The following is a 12,688-nucleotide window of genomic DNA, read 5'->3' as shown; positions in this document are numbered from 1 at the left end:
GAGAGAGCACTCCCCAAGCCAAGGATGAGTTCCAAAGAGAAGATGCGTAAGCTAGTTTATCAGAAAGAGAAATCGAGGGAGTTAGATTTTAGGTTTCATTAGGGTAGACTGAAGACCAAGACAATCTCGATTAAAAAAATAAAACTTATTGCAACTACGAACGTGAACACATGCTTTATCATTAGACAATTTTAACTGATTGTTTATGTCGACCCTACACTATGATTCTTCTTCTCTTATGAAATTTCTAGTTAGATGAACATTTCTCTGCTGCATGATGGAGTGATCTTTACCTCTTATGAAAGACGCTATCTCACTTTCTAAAGAGAGTCTCGACATAGCGGTGTAGACTAGCTCCATAGCTTGGTTAGTTGCGGGCTAGAGGGCGACCGACCTACCGGATCGGAGACAGCCAAGAATGTTATGTAAAAAGGACCAAGGAGGATCCTATCCTAAAGGAGAAGGAGAAGGAGTAGGAGCTAGATTTAGGGGTGGAATCAAAGCGAAGAAATTAGTTCATGCCACGACGATCTATATGGAAGAGAAGTTTTGGAAGATATGGCACTTTAACTTTAGGTCAAATGCTTTCTGGATGTACTATCCCAAGTAGTAAGAATTTAAATACATATTTTAATATGGATACTCTATCTACTACTAATTTCTTACTTATTAAGAAATGGTCATGGTCATATAGACATTTTGCTCTTTTTTCGCATTTATTTACTCCCCTTCCTAGATCTACTACTACTATAATTATAGGATAATCCCATACAAATTCACTTCTAGTTAGGTAGGGTAATCCCCCCCCCCTCCAATTCTCATTTTCCTTGGGGTCGTCAGCTCCTAGAGCTTGAGGATCTGGAGATAGACCTCTAAGCTCGAATCCATATCTTAGAAGCATGCATAATCGACCAATTACCTCCTCAACTTAATGATGGGGGATACGAAGAGTTAGTTAGAACCTTTTTAAATGAAACCCCAACTCCAATTGAATTTCTATCAGCGGTAAATAATGTGTTGTTCGATATCAAAATTTTAGAGTTAAAATCGAATCTTCAAGATCCACTTTTTAATCTCTTTCTCAATGAACCGGACATCGAATTTCTTCCAGTTTTACGCGAATCCCCTTTTAGGGAACAAGGCTTAAGGCCAGAAATCCTAGAGTATATAGTTTTGCAGTTAGATAGAGCTGGTCTGACCGATCCGCATCTTCGCGATCTTGTAATGAAGACAGTACTCGAAGAATTTCTTCGGAGAATGCTACTTTAACTACAGTAGCAAGGGTGAAATAGCCCCGTCTATCATGACTTTCTCCACTATTTTAGAATGGGGGAGACTAGGTGAGGGGTGAACCTTCTGTCTGATTCAATCTGATGCTTTCAAATCCTCATAAAGAGTACTTTGGTGTCACTTAGTATAGTAAAGTGTCCCTTTTTGTTGTCTTCGTCCATCTTTTTTTATCCCATATTTTCCGTTGGTCAACAACCAACTAAAGTACTCTATACTTCTTCACTACTCGTACAAGCTTGACGGAGTTAAGCTGTATTGAGGGAATAGTTTTGTCTCAATCAATCAAGAATGTGTCAACCGGATAAATTCACTTATTTCACACAATTCTTCTAGTCATGCCTTTTCCTCTTTACTTTCTATATTCCTATATGCAATGATGGATATGGAGTACTTGGGATCAGCAGAATTCTAAAACTAAGGAACCAGCTGGTTTTACACCGGGAGAACAAGATCCGGAGCAACGACCTCAACAGTTTGGAAGATATATTGAGAATTGTTTTTAGCATTGGTGTATCCTATATGTACTCAAGTTTATTCAAAGTATCTCAATGGTGTAACACCATCGACTTCGTGGGAATGAGGAAGATAACTTTAACTCTTATTTCAGAGAAATAAGTGGCTCACGAGGAATGGAAAAAAATATATTATATTTGATCTCTAAGTCTGTACATAGCAATATTGGGTGGGTCATCACTTATAGGAATGACATAATGCTAATCCATGTTCCACAAGGCCAAGGAAGCATCGATTTTTAATCTCATTATGACTTGGTCATTTAGAACAGCAATTAATTCGATCAGAATAGTGGAATGGAAGGAAGTAAAAGAATTAAATACTCATTTCTTTTCTAATCGCCCCGCGAAGAAAGACGTTCGGAAAGGTTCTCGAGATTCCCAATCGCTCTTTTTAGTGGGTAGGAATAGTGCGGGAAGGGAGCGAGACCAAGCCAAGTCACTAGTAGAGTAAGCCATTCCCACGTGTCAATTTGAATATGAATAAATGAATACAGCCTCAACCAGAGAGATCAACCTGCGCCTTTGATTTGAGGCCGCTGGCGGCGCATAATGAACTAATCCACAACCAGCAAGTTTTCCGAAAGCAAATTGAATGGAATTGTTACTTTCAAAAAATCTTCCTTCAAATCAAAGAAAGAAGGTCTATTTTCCCACGTTGTTCGTCGGTTAAACCAACGATTCTCTTCTCAAAGTAATAGAGAGAGTCTTTTTCTAGTTAGACTTCTATCAATGAAATGAAAGAACCATCCCTTCTTATTTCTATGTTTGTCATGTCAAATAGAAAGAAAATTAGACCCAAAAGAGCTCTTCTTTTCTTTACTACTTTAGGAGGTAGGGGTGAGGGGGGTTACATAGAACCGAGGCAAAGTGGTTTATTATTGAATCTCAGAGGCATTCTTATCATTTGGTAGATCCAAGTCTATGGCTTATTTCGGGTTCACTCGGAGCTTTGGCAACAACCATAGGAGGTGTGATGTACATGCACTCATTTCAAGGGGGTTCAACACTTCTCAGTTTGGGCCTCGCATTTATCCTATATACCATGTTTGTATGTGTCACGACCCCAATTTTCCTGCATAGGATATCGTGATGGCACCTAGTCTCTACGACTAGGTAAGCCTAACAATTTACGGAATAACTGAATATAAAACTGAACTCAAATCTCAACACATGAAATGTAGATAGAAAAAAAAAACTGTGATTCAAATAATTACAATTCCCAAAACCCGGTAGAAATAAGTCACAAGCTTTTAAGAGAAAATACTAAGTGTCTTTATACATCAGAGTCTAAAGAGAATAAGAAAACAATATAATAAGGATAGATGGGGAGACTCCGAAGTCTGCGGACGCTGGCAGATATACCTTGAAGTCTCCACGTACGGTCCAACTCACTGGTATCTGGCCTGGTAGGAAGAACCTGAATCTGCATAAAAAGATGTGCAGAAATGTAGTATAAGTACACCACAACGGTACCTAGTAAGTGCCAAGCCTAACCTCGGTAGAGTAGTGACGATGTCAGGTTAAGGACCTACTTGAATAAAAGAAAATGAGGCAGAAAATATAATAATACAATAAAGTGAATAAGAAATGAACAACGAGAATTTACAGAAAGGTAACAGCACAATAAATAGAGGAAAACAACGGGGGCGCTCCCGAGGTATCGCCTCGTAGACCCAAATATAAATGCACAATAGGGGGATCGCCCGAGGTACCGCCTCGTAGTCCCAAAAGTAAATATGTAATAGGGGGATCTCCCGAGGTACTGCCTCGTAGTCTCAAAAGTAAATATGCACGAGGGGAATCTCCCGTGGTACTGCCTCGTAGTCCCAAAAGTAAATATGCAGCAGAGGGATCTCCCGAGGTACTGCCTCGTAGTCCCAAAAGTAAACACACAACTTGTAACATATAGAACAACGTATTTACAGCAAGGAATCATACGGTTAAAGACTGAATACAAGATCACAGAGGAAACTAATTCAACTAAGCATGTTGCATAAATTTCAAGTAAAAGTTAAGACACATAGACATGTGATACTAAGCTAAACATGACAGCTACACATGCTAAGGCAACCCAGTTAAGGAATTTAAAAGAAGACTACTCAGCAAGAATCGGAATTTCCACATCTAGCCCGTGTACGTACTCGTCACCTCGCGTACACGATGCTCACATATCACAAATTGTTACAACAGTACCAAGTCCTAAGGGGAGGTTCCCGCACACAAGGTTAGACAAGTCACTTACCTCAAATCTCGCTCAATTAGTCGATAAGAATGCCTTTCCCTTGACTTTCCGACTCTGAACGGCCCATATCTAGCCAAAAGAAATTACATACTATAAATACAACTACAAGAAACAAATTTTAAATAATGAAACTACGACTTTAGCAAAGAATTGAAAAATCGTCCCAAAAGGTCGACATGGGCCCATGTCTCGAAATCGGGTAAAAGTCACAAAATACGTACACCCATTCGATATCGAGTTCACCCATACCAACATTACTCAAATCCGACCTCAAATCGCTTTTAAATGCCCACATTTTGGTCTAAGAACTCCCACCATTTTTCCCAAATTTCTCAACCCAAATCCTTAATTTAATGAAGAAATAATTAATAGATTTAAAAATTCAAGAATCCTTAGCCAAATGTTTCCTCTGAAAAACTCTCAAAATTTTGCCTCAATCTGAGATCTCTAGGTTAAAAAATTGCGAATGAAATTAAACCCTCAGAATTGGCCCTTTTTAGCTCAGCGATATTTCCATCGCAGGTGCGGTTCTAACTTAGTCCGGGCTCGTTCACTTCTACGAACCCATATTCTCCTCTGCCTTCCTTTCCTGGGGCCAAAGAGCGCTTCTGCGCATGCACTCATGTGGATCTCGTCCGCATCTGCGATAAATAGGCATCCCTGGCCTTTCCGCTTCTGCGCTCATACTTCCGTAGAAGCAACTTCGCTTCTGCGGCCTTCACATCGCACCTGCGACCACAGGACACCTCCTCCAGGTCCGCTTCTGTGCCAAAATGCTCGCTTCTGTTAGCTCGCACCTGCGGTAAATCTTGCGCAGGCGCGATTGAACCAGAATTGGTGCCTTCAGCCATTCTCACAAGTTCAAATTGAACCGCTAACCATCCGAAAACCACCAGAAGTCCCCAGGACCTCGACCAAATATACAAACCAATCCTAAAGCATCATATGAACTTAGTTAAGCCTTTAAATCATATCAAACAACGCTAGAAATATGAATTGTGCATCGATTCAAGCCTAATGAACTTTAAAACTTCAAACTTCTACATCTGATGCCGAAACCTATCAAATCAAGTCTAATTGACCTAAAATTTTGTACCAAAATCATAATTTACATTAAGGACCTACTTCAACTTCCAAAATGGGAAACCAACCCCAATATCAAAAAGTCCACTCCCTGTCAAACATCCTAAAAATCATCCAATTTTTCCAACTTTTGTCAATTGACGCTAAAATATACTACGGACCTCCAAATAAACATCCAAATACACCCCTAAGACCAAAATCACCATACGGAGCTACTGTAACAATCAAAAATCCATTCTGGAGTCGTATTCACACAAATCAAAGTACGTTCAATTCCTACGACTTAGACTTCCATTTTAGGGACTACGTGTCCTATTCCACTCTAAAACCAAAACAAATCCTCCCGAAAAGTTACATAACCACAAAAATAAAATAGATGGAGCAATAAATAGGGGTTCGAGGCTAATACTCTCAAAACGACCAGACGGGTCATTATAGTATGGTGACGCAATGTTCTACGTGAATATATGCTCGAAGGGCATCATACCACATTCGTACAATTAGGACATCGATATGGTTTTATTCTGTTTATTGTATCGGAGGTTATGTTCTTTTTTGATCTTTTTCGGGCTTCTTCTCCTCATTTGGCACCTACGGTAGAGATCGGAAGTATTTGGCCCCCAAAAGGGATTGTGGTTTTAGATCCTGGGGAAATCCCTTTTCTTAATACCCTTATTCCTCTTTCATCTGGAGCTGCCATAACTTGAGCTCATCATGCTATACTAGCGGGGAAGGAAAAACGAGTAGTTTACGCTTTAGTAGCTACCATTTCACTGGCTCTAGTATTCACAGGCTTTCAAGAAATGGTATATTATCAAGCACCCTTCACTATTTCAGGTAGTATTTATGGTTCTACCTTTTTCTTAGAAACAAGATTTCATGGATTTTCATGTGATTATAGGTACTATTTTCTCGATCATATGTGGTATTCGCCAATATCTTGGTCATCTGACCCACGAGCATCACGTTGGCTTTGAAGCAGCTGCATGGTATTGGCATTTTGTAGACGTGGTTCGGTTTATTCCTATTTGTCTCTATCTATTGGTGGGGAGGTATATGAAGGAACGAATCCGTGGATTGAGGAATAAAAGCTCGAAGGCAAAGAGAACCGGGCTTTTCCAAAGAATTACTGTATCTTTCCCACTCCCTTTGATTATCATATACAAAAAGGTCTCTTCCACTTTCCTACCAAATCTCTCTCTATTCTAGCACATAATTGAAGTGATCGAAGAGATTATGGCAGATCATGTTCACCAAGAAATGACCCAAAATTGGATCTTGGTCTATTTGAGATTGTTCCTTTTAATCGTAATCAAAGATGTTTTCTTGTCTCTCGTTTCTTTTCTGAAAAAAAAGAACCTAATGGATCAAACTTGAACTCCGGGTGACTGGATCGCCCTGGCGGGGTCACTCTGACGCAAAGGTTCCTGAGAAGCGCAATACTTTTGTAACTTATCTGTTTGTAGGTGATGGAGCATAGCGTACTCCGGTCTCCTTTGGCAATAGTTTTATTTATGATGTCTGCCTTGATGAGTGAGAGAGGTAGCGTACTATGAACAATGGTTGTGCAGGAAATAGCAATCACACTAACTACACTACCATGAATATTCTTCGTCCCTTATAGCCTCATCTACGAGGAAGGGTCTTTTCCCTTCTCATTATTTTTTGTGTTCTTGGCTTCGCTTCTCTATTACTACAATCTTTTTGTCTAAGTTTTGATATCTTATTGGGGCGCTTATACCAACGAATTCTTGTTCACTTGATCGTTAGTTGGTTTGGCTGGTATTCCGGAGGTTTCCTACTTGCAATGATTTTTGTGGGTCTTGATCTGGAAAATAAGATGATGATCTCTCCTTCGAGGGACTCTGGATTAGAATCAGGTGAGAGCGCTGGAGGAAGGGACTTCAGGTGGACTGATATATTTGGAAGCAGTTCGGCTGGTAATTCCGAAGCCAGTCTCAACCAACCGGCCCCGGACTCTCCCAACCTTGCAACGCCTATTGCTGAGGTTTATCATCCGTTATAGGAGGACGAACATAGGCGTCGGGAGCTCATTGATTGTCTTAGCATAAATATTATCAAGCGTCTCTTGCCCGAAGATATTTATGAGGCAATAATTGAGACCTAATTTCAAACGGAGCTTAAGATAGAGGAAGCCCGTCGTTCGGACAAGGTTCAAGAAGATTCCATTTTAGAGAAAAGGCACCAGATTAGGGGGTGATCTTCTATCCTAAAGGTAGGGCATTGGATACGTACTTGGACCACCTTAAACAATTAGAGAACGAGGGGACCCACCGGATCCTTCCTTTTAAATGGCTTATGGATGAAATTTCTAAGGAGAAATTAGAACTGGCCTTTGAAGGAATAAAAAAAGGAGAGACTGGTAGAGGGTAAAGAGTAAAGGTTGGGTAGCCCCCTACAAGTTCTTGAAGTCGGATCGAACGAAAGCGCATATAGGAAACAAAACTCAGACCTATGGTGCCATATAAGATAAGCATTTCCTGATCGAGTAAAGATTTCGAGATTAGAATTGAGTGAGGGCAGCAGTTCCTCCATAATAGCTATGAAAAAGGGAAGTAAAATTTCACCACGAAAGGTAAGGAAGAACTGTGGTTCAACTTCATAACGTGGTTAGAGCAGCACCACAAGACTTCTAAACCCTGATTTCTGGAATGGAAGCAATCGACTTATTTCTGTCTTACAACTTTCTTTTAGTACTGCTCTTATTTCAAGCGAATCTCTATTTCAACTACATTCCCTATTGCAAAGAAATAAACCTCAGTTCTTTCTGTTGATAGGTTAGTTTGATGTAAGGTGTGAGCCTCTTCAGTTGCAGTGAAAGTTCCCGACTCTCTAGTGCTATCCCCCATTTTTCATCCTGACATTACAAACGTAGACTTCATCTACCGGACGCCCTGGATTTATTTTTAGTTTTCCAATCTTCTGTCCTTCATTCTTGCAGATGCAAATCATAGATGACCTAGTGGCATTTATGACAGACTAGAGCATTCTTCTCAAGAAAGAAAAAGCGGAGAGGGTGAGTAAATTTCACTCTTTATCATTTCTTACTACTCCTCAATTCCCATCAAGTGTTGTCTTAATTCCCAAGCCACTGCTCAATCCTCCTTTTCTGATTGATTGAAAGTAGCAAGGAAAGACAAGCAAAAACTTTGTTGTCTCAAGAAGCAACTGAGGAGAGAGAAAGGACCAATTACACATGCAAGTCGAGATTGAAAGACAAGGAAGGCAAGTCAAAGTGGAAAGAAAGTCTCCTCCAACCGCTACCTCCTCCCGACATGAAGGAATGCCCATAAATCCTTCGGGGGCTGGTATGTCCTTTCAGTTCAGGTCTGGGGAAGGCCGATCGAAGAAAGGACTCCTATACTGCCTGGTGTTGATTCGGCAATTTGCGTCTAGTGGGAGCTTTATCATCTTAAAGAATAAGCGGATCTTAATCTTAAAGTCGTGGATCTCCTGATTGCGGCTAGCTGCTTTCAGTGTCTGTCTGCGATCGTGCCTAGCTGGAAAGTTCATCAGGAGCTGCTATCTGGGACCAAGCAGTCACCGGTGACCAACCATGGTCCCTGAATGCATTTAGACACTTTCTTTAGCAGCTCCCAAAGACATCTCCTCTTAGATATCGGGTTTGAGGACTTATAACATTTCTTTATTTCTAAAAAGGATCTGAAGAAAAAGAGTTTTCTCATCAGAAAACATTCTAAAGACTAACTTTAGCATAATAAATGGAAGCATGCATTGACAAACTATTCGACATACGACGGACCTAGCTGATTGATGTCATATGCAATCTTCATGGTCTAAGAGTAGCCTGAAATCGGAAGTTCACACTCAGCGTGAAGGGAAGTGCTTCTACTCTCTCTGAGCCCTCCATACAGTGGCACATCACCAGCCTTGCCTTAGTTCTCTTCTCGTTCAATGCTGTCTTTTCAGCGTTGATGGAAGCATGCCAAGGTGAAGTTGACAATCTGTTTAACCTTTTTCCGGATCTTCATCTTGCCCTATGAGCTTATGCAGTGTGTGCCTATGTTAAGGATCCTTTAGTTATGAGCGAGGGCTTGACCCGTTAAGGGGGGCATCTTTTTCTGCATCTTTCTTCTCAGATCACCCATGACGGGGCCCCTTGTCTACGTCGTCGAAGAGATGGTCTTGGGACCCCATCTCCCACAGTAGACATAACAATTTGATTATTCCTATTAGATATGAGATAACTCTTTATAGCCTCTATGGATACTTCTCTTAAAAGCCTCGGTTGTCACCCTCGTAATCAAAAGACTTATCTTCAATTTCGTAAGGGAGACATTGGCACGACATTGTAGTAATATTATTATATTGAATAAGAATTGTAGTAGAGTATGGGGCACTAAAGAGACATTACTGACTTGAAGCTCTGACCTCAATTGTGAAACTAATATACCTATTTGCCGAAATGTAGCTTTCATTCATATATAGAATTTGAAAAATAGTCAGACTTAACGAAAAAGGTAAGGCTTGAACTAGCACTACTGGAACCCATGTTTAAGGGTCGCTAACAAAAGGTGAAAGGAGGCCCTAGAGGAAGAATATTTATACGAGTTCGAGGCATGTAACTTATAGTTACAGTTAGTCGACTCAATAGAAGAATGAAATAGGTGGAATCAGAGAGGGAAGTGACATCCAACTTGGGAAGCTCGTTACCACTAGTAAGAGGAGTGGCCAAAGGACGATAATCAAGCATGTCTACACGAGGCAAGAGATCTAGGGCATATTTCTGCTGACGAAGGATAAGAGTGTGCCCCTGCCGACATACTTCCATACAAGGAAAGTAGTGGAGAAGGCCCAAGTCTTTCATATTTTCATGAGCATGCAAGAACGAAAGAAGAGCAAGTATTCCCTGTTGACCACTCCATGTGAGAAAAAGATCATCGACATATAAAATAAGGTAGATACTATCCCTAAATGTGTGACGAATGAATAAAAAGGTATTACAGGCACTTCCAAAGAATCCCTTTAGAGCACAATATAGTGCTGAAACAAGTGAAAAAAAGCTCTGGGAGCTTGCTTCAGTCCATAAAGAGCTTTGGGAAGTCAGCATACATATCCTGGATGAGCGTTATCTAGAAAACCAGGAGGTTGAGACATATAGACCCCTCCTCAAGAGTTCCGGGTAAAAAGTCATTACAGACCTCTAGTTGCTTAAGAGCCCAATTATATGTGCAAGCGAGAAAATTTATTATATGAATAGTAGTAGGTTTGACAACAAGACGTGAAGGTATCATAAAGGTAAATACCTACCTGCTGATGGAAGCCTTTCTCCATAAATTATACCACTGGAGGGGTCCTTCCCTACAATGTATGTATGAGGGTCAGCTTCTACTTCTTTCTTCCAGAAGTGAAGGTTGGCAAGGAAGACCCATTCACTATACCAATGTTAGCGAATCAGATTCTTCAAAAGAAGAGTCTGCAGGGAAAACAAATCTAGTTTCCAAATAAGTTAGAATCTTAGCGGAAGCTCTTCCTTTGACAGTTATTCCTATGTCAGCTACTACTTTGTTAGAGGCTAAGTTCCCTCTATCTTCCGGGAAGGGAGTAGAAGAATAAGTCCTCGTGACTCGGCTACATAATTTTTTACATCATCCGAATAGATTTACATTGTCAATCAAATAGAGAAAGATAGTTTTTTGAACTTACCTTCCTACTAATAATAGATATGGTCGGTGATGCGATCCCTTTTCCTACATAATCTAAGACTAATCTTAGTTTACAAGAAGTTTTCTTACGAAATAAAATGGATGTTTGTTTTTACTCAGTGAATGTTGCCGAATCTCTCGTTCTATAGGAGTAATAAGCGAAAAAAGGGATTCTTTAGGCTACTTCGCGGAAGAGTCAACGCAAAATAATGGTAGTATTCAAATTTCTATTGTCAATGTTCAAGTTCTTTGTCTTAGCTTATCTTATTCTTCTCGAATTATCTCGAATTACCTATGGAGTTTGAGGGGTTCACTAGATTTTTGATTCCTTCTCCATTTCTGAGAGGTGGGAAAGGTAAAGATTACTATACTCTTTCTTCCCTCTCTTCTTCCTCCCTAACTTCATAATCGTTCTAACCCAACAAAAAAGGGCAGAGTTCCATTTGGTGGGTGGGTTTAGGGCGAACGAAAGAGATGTGTAGCAGAGGGCAGGTGAGGCACTGTGTCGTCGAAGAGAAAGAAATTGGCTCTTCCATTTCTTAGTAGGAGTGCCCCTATGTTAGCAGGACATTTCGTCCAAGAACAAGGTTTGAGTTAGTGCACTAAGTACCTTTTTTTTCTCGCCTAATGGCTCTATATCTGAGGTAACCCGGACTAGTATCAATCGATTCTAGTAAATAAGATATTCTTTCATAGAATTGGTTATTATTTATGTCTCCTTTCTTCTAGAGGAATTGAGTCCTTCATTTCAGTCTAACTTCCTTACTCTACCCCGGACTCACTCCTACAGCATACTATTCTAGACCTCTGTCTATCCCGATATTGATAGAAATTGATAGTTCTAGTACTTGCATTGTGGTACATCTATTAGTTCGATGATACTACAGCTACTACGAGGAAGTTTGAGATGAATGGGAAAAAGAGATTCATGGAAATAATAACTAGGATCAAAGAACGAATGGAAGATAAGAGCGTGGGATCAAAGAGAAAAAAATGGGATGAGGAAAGGCAAAGCTATTAATCTACCTCTGAGGTAGAGATTAAATTTCACCTTCAAGATTTCTATTAACTGAATCTCCCATCCCTACTTCTACTAAAGCTAGCTCCCCCTTCATCGCCCTTTTTTATTTCTTAGCTGTGACTTCTTCTCTATACACAATTCCTTTTTTGTGGGTTGTGATGTAATAAGAAAGATCATGCTATGACCATACTGATTCTCTCAATGCTCTTTTATGTCACCTGTTAACTATTTTGATTCTTTTAGTGTGGGCTAAGACCTTTTGCTTTTCTTTCTATTGATAGAGACCTAGCCTCTCTCCTTTGGTTCGTGGCCTTGGGGTTATACACTTTTCCTTAAGGTAGAGGTTTTTCCCCTCTAGGAAAGAATGGAACTTCAAAAACATGTACTCCGTCGAAGGAAAAGAGGTTTCAGCAACCCTAGAGCTAGTTCAATTTAAAGACTGTCTTTTCCTCTATACAGAATTCCTAGGAGTCCACAAAAGAAGGCAGTACCAAATAACCTAGAATAAGGAAGTTGTAGACCCACTCAATAGAACTAGAAAATAAGCAAGATGTCCACTCACCTGATCTTTAGGATTCTTACGATAACAAGCGAGACTAAACAAAAATACAAAGTGTAGGTAATTCTTTAGCCATTCTGCCGGATCAATCACATTTGACACCTAAGGAAGGAGAATTAGCGGCATCTCCTTCGAGAAGAGCCCATACTCTTTCAGTAATACTATGAGATAGATTAGAAAAGACTTTGTTATTCTCCAACTCCGGGTCAAGGTTTGCATTTAGCTGAGGTAGAAGTTCGTTAGCAAGTGAAAAGTCAAATAGGGGGTCATTCTATTCTGATTGAACTTCCC

This window comes from Nicotiana tabacum, chromosome 17 (genome assembly GCF_000715075.1).
Source record: "Nicotiana tabacum cultivar K326 chromosome 17, ASM71507v2, whole genome shotgun sequence".
NCBI classification, from domain to species: Eukaryota; Viridiplantae; Streptophyta; class Magnoliopsida; order Solanales; family Solanaceae; genus Nicotiana; species Nicotiana tabacum.
The sequence above is the reverse complement of the archived record's forward strand: the minus strand, read 5'-3'. Positions refer to the sequence as shown.